The sequence below is a fragment of the Microtus ochrogaster genome, chromosome 16 (assembly GCF_000317375.1).
Source record: "Microtus ochrogaster isolate Prairie Vole_2 chromosome 16, MicOch1.0, whole genome shotgun sequence".
Classification (NCBI taxonomy): domain Eukaryota; kingdom Metazoa; phylum Chordata; class Mammalia; order Rodentia; family Cricetidae; genus Microtus; species Microtus ochrogaster.
The window spans coordinates 11,251,952-11,265,328 of record NC_022018.1 but is presented as its reverse complement, the minus strand read 5'-3'; positions in this window follow the sequence as shown (position 1 = coordinate 11,265,328).

Below are 13,377 nucleotides of genomic sequence, written 5' to 3'. Positions count from 1 at the left end.
GGTTTGATTTGGTCTGATTTGGATTATTGTGCCTCCGAGAGGCCTATGAGGCTCCAGTCTGCTATGCCTGCTCTGGTGTCATCTACACACAACATTCAGGACAAGGTCATTGATATTTGGTCCCAGTCTGAGCCTCCTGCAAATGAAGTAAATGCTGTATTCTCCTCTGAGGTAAAATGAAGATGGAATCTTTTGACTTGATTTCTAGCTACTCCCAGAGGGAGAAGACACTCAAAGGGGGCTTCAAAACAAAAGCTCACCTTTTTTTTTAATAATTTGAGAAAATGTCTGTGTTTTCTGTAACAGTACAAGCAAATGCCTGATTTACACAGTCCTGAAGATGAACAGGCTAGGGTGTCCCCAGATTCTGGGAGTAGAAAGAGAATTAAAAATCCATTGAGAAAGAACTGCTTGGGGCAAGAGAGGTGGCTCAGTGGTTAAGAACACTGGCTGTTCTTCCAAAGAGCCCAGATTCAATTCCCAATACCCACATGGCAGCTCACAATGATCTGTTACTTCAGTTCTCAGGGATCTGATACCTTTACACTAATGCACATAAAATAAAGCTAAATTTTTTTTTAAAAAGGTGTATTTTTTAAATTTTATTATTTTGGTTTAAAGAGATCTGCTGCTCAAGCAGCTGACTTCCTGGTGGATCCTCCTAACTCAGGGAGAGTGACTGTTCTTTCTGACCTTGAGTCTAACCTCAATTTGTGTGGGAATCTGCCTGGAGGCATTTACAGTTTATCTGGGCTTTTTTATAGTCTCTGCTAAAGTTCTACTCTCTAAGCTCTTAGGGACTGGAAGGATGAAATTCTCTGCTAATCTTTGAGTGGGACCTCAGTAGGTGACATTAAAACTCTCGCCCTTCCAGTTACCCTTATATATCTCCTCTTTAGCTCATCAGGATGGTAGAGATTGTGTTCTCCTCCTACACAATCCCTCAAAGCGAGAGGCCTTAGTCCTAAAACTCTTCGTACATAATAAATAGGATGTTTCCTTCTCAGGAGTTCTCAAACTGAGGACTGTGTTGTGGGCTCTTTTGTCTCTCAAAATTCCTGTGTGGGGCCGGGTGATGGTGGCGCACGCCTTTAATCCCAGCACTCGGGAGGCAGAGGCAGGTGGATCTCTGTGAGTTCGAGACCAGCCTGGTCTACAAAGCTAGTGCCAGGACAGGCTCCAAAGCCACAGAGAAACCCTGTCTCGAAAAACAAAACAAAACAAAAAAAAAATTCCTATGTGGACACCCTAACCGCCATTGTGGTAGTATTTCAAGGAAGGGCGTTCAGGAACTAATTACGGTTTGATTAGTTCATTAGGCTTGAACATTCATTATGGAAATCATTTCTCTTTACTCCCCAACCCCAAATCTGAAGATATTTGTAGGATGGTAGCAGCCAGCACAGCAAGAGGTCCTCATAATTCATTGCTACTTTTAATTTGGACTTCCAGCCTCTAGAATGTTATAGCAGCCCAAACTTACTAAGACATTGTGGGTCAAAACTCTGATCAGAAATTGAAATAAATGCCCTCGGGAGGCAGAGGCAGGCAGATCTCTGTGAGTTCCAGGCCAGCCTGGTCTACAAAGGGAGTTCCAGGACAGGCTCCAAAGCTACAGAGAAACCCTGTCTCGAAAAACCAAAAAAAAATAAAGAAAGAAATTAAAATAAACCTATCAATGACCCCCAAAAGACTATAGAATACTGATACAGAGGTGCTCCTATAGCCATTTATAGCATAGGTATATAGACAGCTTCAATACTGAGGATCTTAGTCTTATTTATTTTTTATTTGTTTGTTGTTTGTATTTTTGTTGTTTTTTTCCAAGACAGGGTTTCTCTACACAACAGCCCTGGCTGTCCTTGATCTCAATTTGTAGACCAGGCTGGCCTTGAACTCACAGAGGTCTGCCTGCCTCTGCTTTCCAAATGCTGGGATTAAAGGTGCTGCGAACCACCACCACCTGGCTTATTTAATTTCTTACTCAAAGGCATAACCAATATCTATGAGTATTTCAACAAACATGACAGAATAAGAAAGACTGGAAAAGATAGCTGGTAGGCACTTACTACCATTCTTATATTGGAAAAGGATAATCATGGTATCCCACAAAGCCAGGCAAGGACGAAAGCAGAGTATCTCAGCAAGGCAACTTCTTTTGCACAAGGAGTGCACCAGAATCCGCACCAGAACCCAAACCAGACCATGAGGACACCATAGGGAGTGTACTTGGTTTTGATTTACAGCAGGTGGTAACTAGGCCTTTTCATCATGGACTGGAGTGACCTCACAATCTAGTTTAAGATTTGGGGCAAAAGGAAATGAAGTCCATCCCTCCAGGGTCAAGTTCCAGGCATGTGGGGTGGGTGGTGGGTAGGAGGTGTCATCAATAAAAGTTGTGAGAGATAAAAAGGCTTACACAAGTTTTACAAGGCGAAGGAGATTTGTGCGATACTGGCTCTTGACTGGAGAGCTACCTATGACAGAGAAAGGAAAATGAAACATTTCTCACACCTAGAACCCACAGGGTGGAAAGAGAGAACCAACTCCCAAAAAGTGTCATCCCACCTCCCCAGGCAGGCCCTGGCACATGTTCTTTTCTTCTTAAAAAAAAAAAAAAAAGATAGCTAGATACATTTAATTTGTTCAAAGTTATTAAAGTCCACCTAAGAAGTTCTATTATCCAAAATAAAATGTGGAATCTGAATCCCAACCCCAAATGTGTTTACTGTGTCAGCAATCTCAGTCCTGTGTTGTGTTCCTTCCCTATCAACCTCAGACACGACCCAAGAGCACTGCGCCATCACCTGCTCCTCTCCCGACTCCCCCACCACAACAATCCACCAAAAGGGCAAGTGTGGCTTTTGGTGGTCATTGCAATTAGTTTTCTGTGCACTTGATCCTAATGTAAGGTAGATACTATGATGCTGGGGCCCACAGTAGTCTGCTCCTGTAACTGTGCACAAACAGCAAAGGCAAGGGTCAGGGTCACCATTGTTGCCGCACCAAGGGAAAGGCTATGCAGAAAGAGAGATGAAGGAACATGTGATTCAACATGGAGAACTTAACAAAACTTCTGACCAGGTGGAAGAAATCAACACAAGCGTTGAGAAAAGGCAAAGCCATAGAAACAGAAGCGGTGAGGGGCTCCCAAGGGCTGGGAGGAAAGGGACGGGAGAGTGTCTTAATTAGGGTTTTATTGCTGTGAAGAGACACCATGACCATGGCAACTCTTATATGGAAAACATTTTATTGTGGTAGTTGGCTTACAGTTTCAGAGGTTTGGTCCATTATCACCATGGTGAGGAGCAAGGCAATGCGCAGGCAGATGTGGCACTGGAAACAAGAAAAGCTCTGTCTCTCTAGGCATTCCTTGATCATATAAGAGGGTAGCACAAATAATAGAAACCCAGAGATAGGTATTGGGGTTCAGCCTGAAAATCAGAAAAGCAAAGCAGCCAGTCGCTAGAGAGTTCTTTTACCTCTACCAATGCTCAGACCGAAGGGGCAATCCTGTCTTCAGATTGCATCTGTCTCCACCAAACCTCAGACTCCAGACTGAGTTCCCATCTCTTCCCCTTTATATTCCTGTCTCTGCCCAGCCATATTGCTCCTGACTCCATCTCTCCAGTGCTAAAATTAAAGGTGTGTGACTCCCAAACACTGGGATTAAAAGTGTGAGCCACCATCACCTAGATCTGTTTCTGGATCAATCTTGTGTAGTCCAGGGTAGCCTTGAACTCACAGATATTTGTCTGCCTCTGTCTCCCAAGTCCTGGGATTAAAGATGTGTGCCACCACTCCCTGGCCCCTAGTGGTTTAACTTCGCACTCTGATCTTCAGGCATGCTTTATTTATTAAAATACAAATACATACGATCCCTCAAAATTCACCCCCACAGTGACACATCCACTCCAACAAGACCACACCCACTCCAACAAGACCACACCTCCTAATAGTGCCACTCTCTTTTGAGGTCATTTTCTTTCAAACCACTGCACAGAGTGAGGGCTAAAAGCCTCTCTTGGGGGTTCTGAAAGTTTTAGGATTAGATACTAATGATGGATCACTTTGTGTCTTTACCAGAAACAACTGAAATAGATACTTAAAAGGGGTAAATTATATCATATAAGAATTGCAGCTCAAAGAAGAAAATCAAATGCTACTCATTGGTTATTCTTTATAATCATAGCTGAATTACTGATTTAGCAATTAATTGGGGGTATAGTCTTGAGATACTTTAATGTATTTTTTTGTGTGCTTTCTGCCCCTGCTTAACTCCTTGCCCCATGCCTGCACTCCAACCAAAAAATATTGTATTGGCTTTTTTATAGATAAAAACAACACATATGTAATTTATTTCGGTTAAGAAAATATTAAAAAAATGAATTAAAAAACTTGAAAAGCCCACCCACCCAAAGAGAACCATTATTAACATTCAACATATATTTTTCCAGATTGGTTTTCCATGTGTATATAAGAAGAAGGTATTTTTAAACTATATTATTGTGATTTTTTTCTCTTGCACACTCTGTGTGTAAGCTACCACCTCTCATTCTGTATAAAGAATTCTTTTTCATAGATAATTAGGATTACTAGGTCAGGAACAAAAAGAGTGGAAAACAGCCTATGTTCAGCTTTTTACTTCAAAACTAAGAATTTTGAGCCAACATTAAGAACTTTGAAGCCAGGCATGGTAGTGCAAACCTGTAATCCATATTACTTGAGAGGTGGAGGCAAGCAGGTCGGGAGTTCAACTCAGCCTTCAAGTTCATCAGTGACAGAGTAAGTTTCTCAAAAACCCAAGAGAAAAAGAGATGAGCTCTTGAGCATATACACCTCCCCAGCCTCATGGTCGTCACTTGTGACGTCTGTCATTTAAAGCTTTCATTTGTAATTCAGAGAACAAAGACTGTGTTTTATACTTCTTCATATGCCTATCTATCTATTTGTTTGTTTTGAAACAGGGCCTCCGGAGACCTAGGCTAGTCCTGACCTCCAGTGGCCAGAATGCCCTTGAACTCCTGATCCTCCAGCCTCCACTACCCCAGAGCTACAATTACAGGCCTGTCCCACTATGCTCAGTTCTGTTTTTTCCTTGTCTACTTCTTTGAACCACCCTCACTGCTCAAAACAGACACTCTTTATCACTCGCATCTAAACATTTCTGGTCTGTCCCTGTGCATGAACAATTAAAGCCAAAAGCCAAACCCAAAAACCCACAGAACTGTGCAGCAAGCAGAGGACAGTGGGGACGAAGAGCCCAGTGACAGGAGCACTAAGCAGCTGCCTGAGTTGTCACTGGTTTTAGGCAAATCCCTTTCTTCTTCCTGGTTTGTGAACTCCATCCCTGAATAATGCCTTTCATGTCCTGAGTGAGACTCAACAAAGAAAATGTACATGACACCACTTTAGAAAGAATGCAAAATGATCAAATGCATTTTTTTTTGTTTTTTGTTTTCTCTCTCTCTGTTTGTTTGTTTATTTCTCTGTGTATCTCTGGCTGTCCTTCTGGCTGACTCTGCCTCCCAAGTGCTGGGATTAAAAGTGTGTATCAGGGGGGCTGGAGAGATTAAGAGGTTCAGAGGTTAAGAGCATTGCCTGCTCTTCCAAAGGTCCTGAGTTCAATTCCCAGCAACCACATGGTGGCTCACAACCATCTATAATGGGGTCTGGTGCCCTCTTCTGGCCTGTAGGCATATACACAGACAGAATATTGTGTACATAATAAATAAATAAATATTAAAAAAAAAAGACCGACCTGGGCTACATATTAAAAAAAAATAAAAAATAAATAAAAGTGTGTATCATCTGACCAAATGCAACTTCTTAGTACCAATCTTATTTACTCAACGGGAATCTGTCCTGCATGTGCACATGTGTGAGCCACAGGTCTTTCACTGTGTGGGTCCCAGTGATCAAACTCAGGTTACCAGTCTTTAGCAACAGCCCCTTCACCTACTGAGTTACCTTGCCAGCCCTACCACCTGATTTTACCAACGACCCCTGGCTAGAATACCAAAGAGCCAGAAGGGAGTCTTTCTTTGCTGTCTCCCCTTCTCATCTCATATACTTCTTCTTGCAAAGGCATGACTTTAGAATAACTCTGCCAACCTCTACCTGCTCCAAACAACCACTGTGGGCTCTGACTGTAGCCACCAGCCTGTAGTTGAGGATTACTGGATTAATACTGGTGTTTTAAGAACAACTGAATGGTTTTTGTTTAGCTGACATGTGGTCATTGACAGGCATTGGTGGGAAAAGGTGATTTAGACATAAGAAAACAATCAGGGAATATTTTATTCTACCGGTTATTAAATATCAGCACTTTTTTTCTACTTCCCTGATTAACTGGCCTTACAGGTCCTGACTAGAAACAAACAGAAGTTGACATTTTCTTCACATATCAATAGTCTTAATTTATGGGATAAGCAATCAGAAAGTCAGAATATTTCCGGGCAAAGGAAATCAAAGCTTTTATTCCTGGACAGGTGATATCTGGTATCTGTTCTGCAGCCTGTGTTGTCTCTCAGGGGGCATGGTCCTGAATAATTTTTTTGCCGTGTTTCTGATTAAATTCAAAGTCACACATTTACTGTCTGAGAAATAGCTTCTTGAAAAATAAAATACTTTTATTTGTTGGGTTTCATTTAACCCCAGCTCTCAGGAGGCAAAGGCAGGTGGATCTCTGTGAGTTTGAGGCCAGCCCAGTCTCTAGAGCAAATTCTTTTTTTTTTTTTTCGGTTTTTCGAGACAGGGTTTCTCTGTGGTTTTGGAGCCTGTCCTGGAACTAGCTCTGTAGACCAGGCTGGTCTCGAACTCACAGAGATCCGCCTGCCTCTGCCTCCTGAGTGCTGGGATTAAAGGCGTGTACCACCATCGCCCGGCTTCTAGAGCAAATTCTAAGCCAGCCCGGGATGTTTAGTGAGATTCTGCCCCATGGCTGGTTAAAAAATACTTTTTCTTACTAAGTCAATTATTCACTTAGAAATATTAAGTATTTTCATAGACTAGGACATATGTTAGGAAACAAAATGAATCTAGCCAGATTGGTCCAAGAGATGCTGGCAGGCTAAGGAAAGCGAAGCCTTCTCTGCTCTGTGCAGTAGTGGAGGTTCGTGGACCTACCAGGAACTGGTAGAACGTTTGCTCGGTAGGCCTACGGAGAGAATTAGGTCATAGCATGCTCTTGGAAGGGCTACTGGGACCCTGGCCGCTTCCTTTTGTTTCCCCACCAGGAGAAACTAGGAACAGTTGTCTTCCACCGCATGCTTGTGCCGTGATGTCGTATTCTACTTCAGCAAGGCTCACAGCAATGGACCAACCAGCCATGGATTTAAACAAAATAAACCTTTCGTCCTCTGATTTGATTAGTCTCGGGTATTTGTTCCAGTAGCAGAAGCTGACTAACACATCTGGCCTACATCATTCCCCATCATTATTTTAGTATTTAGTTATTTACTTATCTATGTACTTAGCAGTGCCGGGATCAGAAACTTTACCCTTGCACACACAGGGCAAGCGCTCTGATGTGGATCTGTATCCCTGTTCTTTAATTATCCCTATTTTAAAATAAAATTTCTTTTATTCCATTATAGATGTAAGACATGCTTCTTTAGAAAGTACAGGAGGAGAGAAGGTTCAGTAGTTAAGAGCACTTGCTGCTCTTGCAGAGAACTGGAGTTCAGCAGAGAACTGGAGTTCAGTTCCCTGCAACCACAGAGGATAATTCACAACTACCTATAACTCTAAGGGATCAACACCCGCCTTTCCCCGGGGGGCTGGGGATTGTCTCTTCATGTAGGTGTGCACACACATGCAGACGCACACGTACAGATAAGTAAAAAATAAAATGTAGAATTTAAAAAAAAGGTTCAAGGATATTTTAAAGTCTTTTTAAGACAGAGTGTTCAGGTTTGGTTTGGTCTGTTTGATTTTGTTTGTTTGCTTGTTTGTTTTTGTTTATTTTTAGACAGGGTCTCAGCCTGTAGCACTGTCTGACCTGGAATTCAGTAATTAGACCAGACTGCCCTCAAAGTCATTCAGATCTGCCTGCCTGTGCTTTAAAGTCCTTTGAGAGTCTAAGAAAAATTTAAAGTTGCCTTTTGTCTTTGTGTAACTGTTATTTTTTTATATGTAAAATAAATAAATAAATAAAATTTGCCATCCCAAAATCTCAGCTCTCAGCCTGCCGTAAAATTATCCTGGCAACTCTAGGGCACATTAGTATTACACACCGGACACTTCCCTCCTCCAGCCTGCAGTCTATCAACAGCGATGAGCCCGCTTGTGAATGTGCTCTGGGACTGTCGGGTACTTAGAAAAGAAAACAAAGCAGCGCTCCATTTTCAAAGAACAGCTGGCTGCGATTCCTGTACCATTCCTGCTTTACAGCCCCTTCTCATTCTTAGCTGTAATTAACTTACTGGAAAGATTTTATGAGAGTTAATTGACAATGCAAACACTGTTCTCTGATTTAAAAAAAAAAAAAAGCCTGACTTGTAATTCCTCCTTTCGCTGTATTTTTTTTTTAATTATAACTTTTTCAAAGGCGTTATCGGGCATTGATGAAACTACATTATGTGGTGACTGTAAAACTCAGCAATATAAACATTCTCGAGGATCGTCTTACAGCCTACAAATGAAGTCTGAAGAGTATTTGACAAAATCAAAACGCCGATTCGGCAAGATGGCATCCCTAAAAACTTGTTTAAAAGGAGCTGGAGCAGCGATGAGAAAAGGGCTGCAGAGCATTTTCTGCCCGCTGTCTCGAGTCGCCCTTTCCGTTAGGCTTTTCATAACCTTATTGTGACGGGGAAAGGGATCCTGGTTAATGATTTCTGTGCCTGTTGTTTCTCCCATGTCCTCCAGAAAGCCCTTTCAAGATTGTTCATTGGAATCCGGCTTTATGAACACAGCCTGAGCAAAAGGCGGGGCATCTGCTAGTCAATCTGAGTCAGTGTCCATTGTCCCCGCCTGGTAACCCTCTGTGAAGGATGGTTTGTGCAGAGAAAGGAGTACTGCATACCCGTACTGATAATCTCTACTCTCGGGAGGATGAGGTCAGAGGCCAGCAAGATCGTGTACACGTGTGTGTGTATGTGTGTGTGTGTGGGGGGGGGGGGGGGTTCTGGGTCCTAATTCTGATTTTGACCCTGTCCCTGTGCAGCTTCGTGTCTCTTGGAAGTCCACTTAAACTAAAAGAGCCATCAACTGTATAATGAAACAATAACTTCCCTAATTGCCTCTCAGCTGCTGTGGGAAACGAACAGGACAATACAAGCCGCAAGTACTTTACAAACTCTAAAATCCTATCTTTTATTGTGGTAAAATAAAATGGGAAAATCGGCTTTCACCATTTAGAGCAGTGGTAGTGAATACGACCAGCATGCAGGGCAACCATCTCTGGGACGCCATCTTCCCTTGACTGACCCCTGTTGCACCTCCATCCCACCATCTATAGCCCTGGTTTGACCACTCTAGGTATTTCTAATATGGCCAATCATACCATATCTGCCTTTTTGTCAATTTCACATAGCATAACAGCTTCACTTGTTATAACTTGTTGAAGGATGTGTTAAAATTTCGAAGCTTTTATCATTAGGTTTTGAGGATACCAGGTGTTAGCATCAAGGCACACCTTAGCCCTGCCCCCTTGAAAACCTAGCCTGCACCCTACACCCTGCCTTCTTGCATGACAGTCAAGTACCCTGTCACTTTAAGAGACAAGTTCTGCCCACTCCTGCTCTCTTCCTTTCTGCCATTTCTCTAAGAAAGCAACTTTCTGTCCCTCTTTGTTTCTCTTGTTCTTTCTCTTACCCTCTTCCTCTCTGCATCTCTTTGTCTCTTTCTTTCTCTCTCTCCTGTTGTCTCTTCCCTTCCCCATTTCCTTTCTCTCAATAAACTCCATACTCAAGCTCTGTCTGTATGGTGTATTTGTCTCTTGCACTGTAGTGATTAACACTAGGTTCTTGCTATGTTGTCCAAGGCTTCAAATACCAGGAATTAAGCACTTCTCTTGCTTCATCCTCTAGAATATCCAGAACAGCAGGTAGAAGCAAAGATGCTCAGCTCCAGCACCATGTCTGTCTCCATGCAATGAAATGCTTTCCTTTATAAGAGTTGCCGTGCTCATGGTGTCTCTTCACAGCAATAGAAACCCTAGCTAAAACAGATGTGGGGCTGGGCAGTGATGGTTCATGCCTTTAATTCCAGTACTTGGAAGGAATCAGGCAGATCTCAGTGAGTTCGAGGCCAGCTTGGTCTACAGAGTGAGTTCCAAGACAGCCAGAACTGTTAACAGAAAAACCCTGTCTTGAGAAAAAAAGAAAAAAGACAGAAGTTAGTACCAGGAACCAGGGTATTGTTATAATAGGCCTGACCAAGTTTTGTTTGTTTGGAATGATATGGACCGTGGAGTGTTTGGGTTAGGAAAGCAGAAAACAATGGATTATTTTAAGTTCTGCTTAATGGGCCACCATAGTAGGAGCATGGAAAACAGAGGTGCTGAGAGTGATTTGAACTGTGGGTGCCTGGATCAAGAAGTTTCAGAGGAGAAGAATGTTAGTATGTGGCCTAAGGACCAGCCTTGGGATATTTTGGTGAAGAATGTGGCTTTTTGCCCTTGTCTGAAAAGTCTGCCTGAGGCTAAAGTGAAGAGTTTTTGATTAATTTCCTTGGCAGAGGAAATCTCAAAACAGCCTAGCATAGACTCTGTTGTGTAGCTATTAGTGCTAACTCTGATGAAGATTTACAATAAAAATGAGCAAGCTGAATAAATAAAAATACAAAATTTACAGACTGAGAAAAGGGGCACCAGGAAGTGAACTAGAGCTAAATCCTGTGTTTAAGGAGATAAATGGACTAACAAACAGAACAAAGGGAGCAGTAACCTCAGGGTAAGATCCCACCCAACTAAAGTTCCAATTTGTGAAAGCGAATTAAAGAAAAATCTATAATCAGGTGTGTGCCTTTAATCCCAGCACTCAGAAGGGAGAGGCAGGCAGATCTCTGAGTTTAAGGCCAGCCTCGACTACAGAGCAAGTTCCCAGACAACCAAGCTTAGCCAGTGAAGAAAACCATTGAAAACAGGGAGCTGGCGAAGATGTAACTGAGGAAGGAGGCCATCCGTGTTCCAGCCCCAACAAGCAGCAGAACTCAGTCACGTGGTTCTGGCTTTAGAGTCAAGGAATGACTAAGGAAAGCCGCTGAGGTCAGGCGTGTATCAGGGGTGTCCCTGAAGGAGGTCTAAAAAGGCCATTGTGTGAAGCTGTGAGTGAAGCCTGGGTTGCCTTGAAGACCCCAAGATGCTGGAGATGCCAGAGTCATGGGATACCTACTGAAGAAAGCTGCTAACAGGGAGTGGAGCCAGACCAAGAGAAAGACATGTGTTGCAGTCAACAAAGCTGAATGGAACTGGAGATCTGTAAAGCGTTTTGACATTAGATATAGAGATACAGAGTTTGGAGTTTACCCAATTGGTTTTCAGTCTTGCATTGGTCCAGTATTTCCTTACTATGTTTCAATCCCTATGTTTTAGAATAGTAATGTAATGTGTTGGAAGTATGTGATCTGCTTTTTTTATTTTGATTTTAAGGGGATTACAGTTAAGAGATTGCACTAATCTCAGAAGAGACTTTGAACTTTAGACTTTTAAATAAGTTTGAGAGTTGAGCTGAATGCATTTTTGCATTATGATATGACTACGTGCCTTAGGGGGCCAGGGGATGGAACGTGGTGGTTTGAAAGAAAATGGCCCCAAAGAGAGTGGCACTAGTCAGAGGTGTGGCCTCATTGGAGTAGATGTGGTCTTCTTGGAAGTGTGTTATTGTGGAGAAGGGCTTTGTGGACCCTTTGCTCAAGCTATCTCCAGTGAGACAGATCACTTCCTGTTGCCTTCAAGCCAAGTTGTATGATGATACTCAGCTACTTCTCCATTACCATGTTTGCCTGCATGTCACCATGTCATACCATGACCATAATGAACTAAACCTCTGAAAATGTAAGTCACCCCAATTAAATGTTTTCCTTTATAGGAGTTACCATGGTCATAGTGTCTCTTCACTGTGGCACAGTTAATAAAAACCCAGTTACAGATACTGGGATTCAGAAAAGGTCAGAAAACTGAAGGTCAGAAAAGCAAGGCAGCTGAGCCACTAGAGAGTTCTTCCCTCTACCAAGGCTCAGACAAACAAAGGGGTGATCCTGTCCTCACTGTGACTGTAGACTGCAACGCTCTCCCCCAAACACCAGACTGCCGTGAACTCGCCTCCTCCTGCTTTATAGATGTCTCTCTACACAGCCATATCACTCCTGCCTCCACCTCCCTAGTGCTGGGACTAAACGCGCGTGATTCCCGAGAGCTGGGAGCACCTTTGTGTGAGCTCTGTTTTCCTTTTTAAGTAATCTCATATAGCCTAGGGTGGCTTTGAGTCCTGGGATTAAAGGTGTTATACCACCACTCCCTGGCCTCTAGTGGCTTAGCTCTGCATGCTGATCTTCAGGCAATATTTATTTATTAAAACACAAGTAAAATATCACTATGCTTCACAGCGATAGAGATCCTGACTAAGACAGCAGGTCAGTGACTATAAGACTAAAAACTTTCCCTAGAAGTCCACATTTATGTGTCCACTCATCTGTCAATGGACATTGAATTGCTTTTCCCTCTAAGTGACAGTGACTAACTGCCGTGACAACTGATGGGGCAATGCTGCTCAGGTGGCTGCCTGCGACTCTCTGGGTACTTTCCTGGCGGTGAGAACTGCCAGGCCGCTTCCACAACAGTGCTAGGTCGCCAGCTTCTCCCCATGCTTGCAGACCCTTCTTAGTTACTATCGTTAGATGCGTATTTAGTCGTCTGTGTATCTCACTGTGGTTTGACTTGCGTTTCTGTGGTGATTGGTGACATCAAGCATCTTTTCACCTGCTTGCTGGACGCTTGTCTTCAGAGAAACATTTATTTAGTCTTTGGCTCTTTTTAAAATTGGGTTGCTTTTCCTGTTGTTGTGTTATAGGTGTTCTTTATACATTCCGGATAGTCATCCTTTATCATATATATGATTTGCAAGGATTTTTCTCTCATTTCATGAGTTACCAATCTTTTCCATTTTTATTCGTGGATCAGATTCTACTAAAAAGATATGTTCAACCTTTACCTTGAATATTTAGGAATTGGAAATTCTTTAACAAACTGGCCTCATCTATATAAAAATGATACCACAGTTTAAAAACTGGCTTTGTAAGAGCCTAGGCAGTTTGGATGCTCAACTTACTAGACCTGGATGGAGGTGGGGGTTCCTTGGACTTCCCACAGAGCAGGGAACCCTGATTGCTCTTCGGGCTAAGGAGGGAGGGGGACTTGATTGGGGGAGGGGA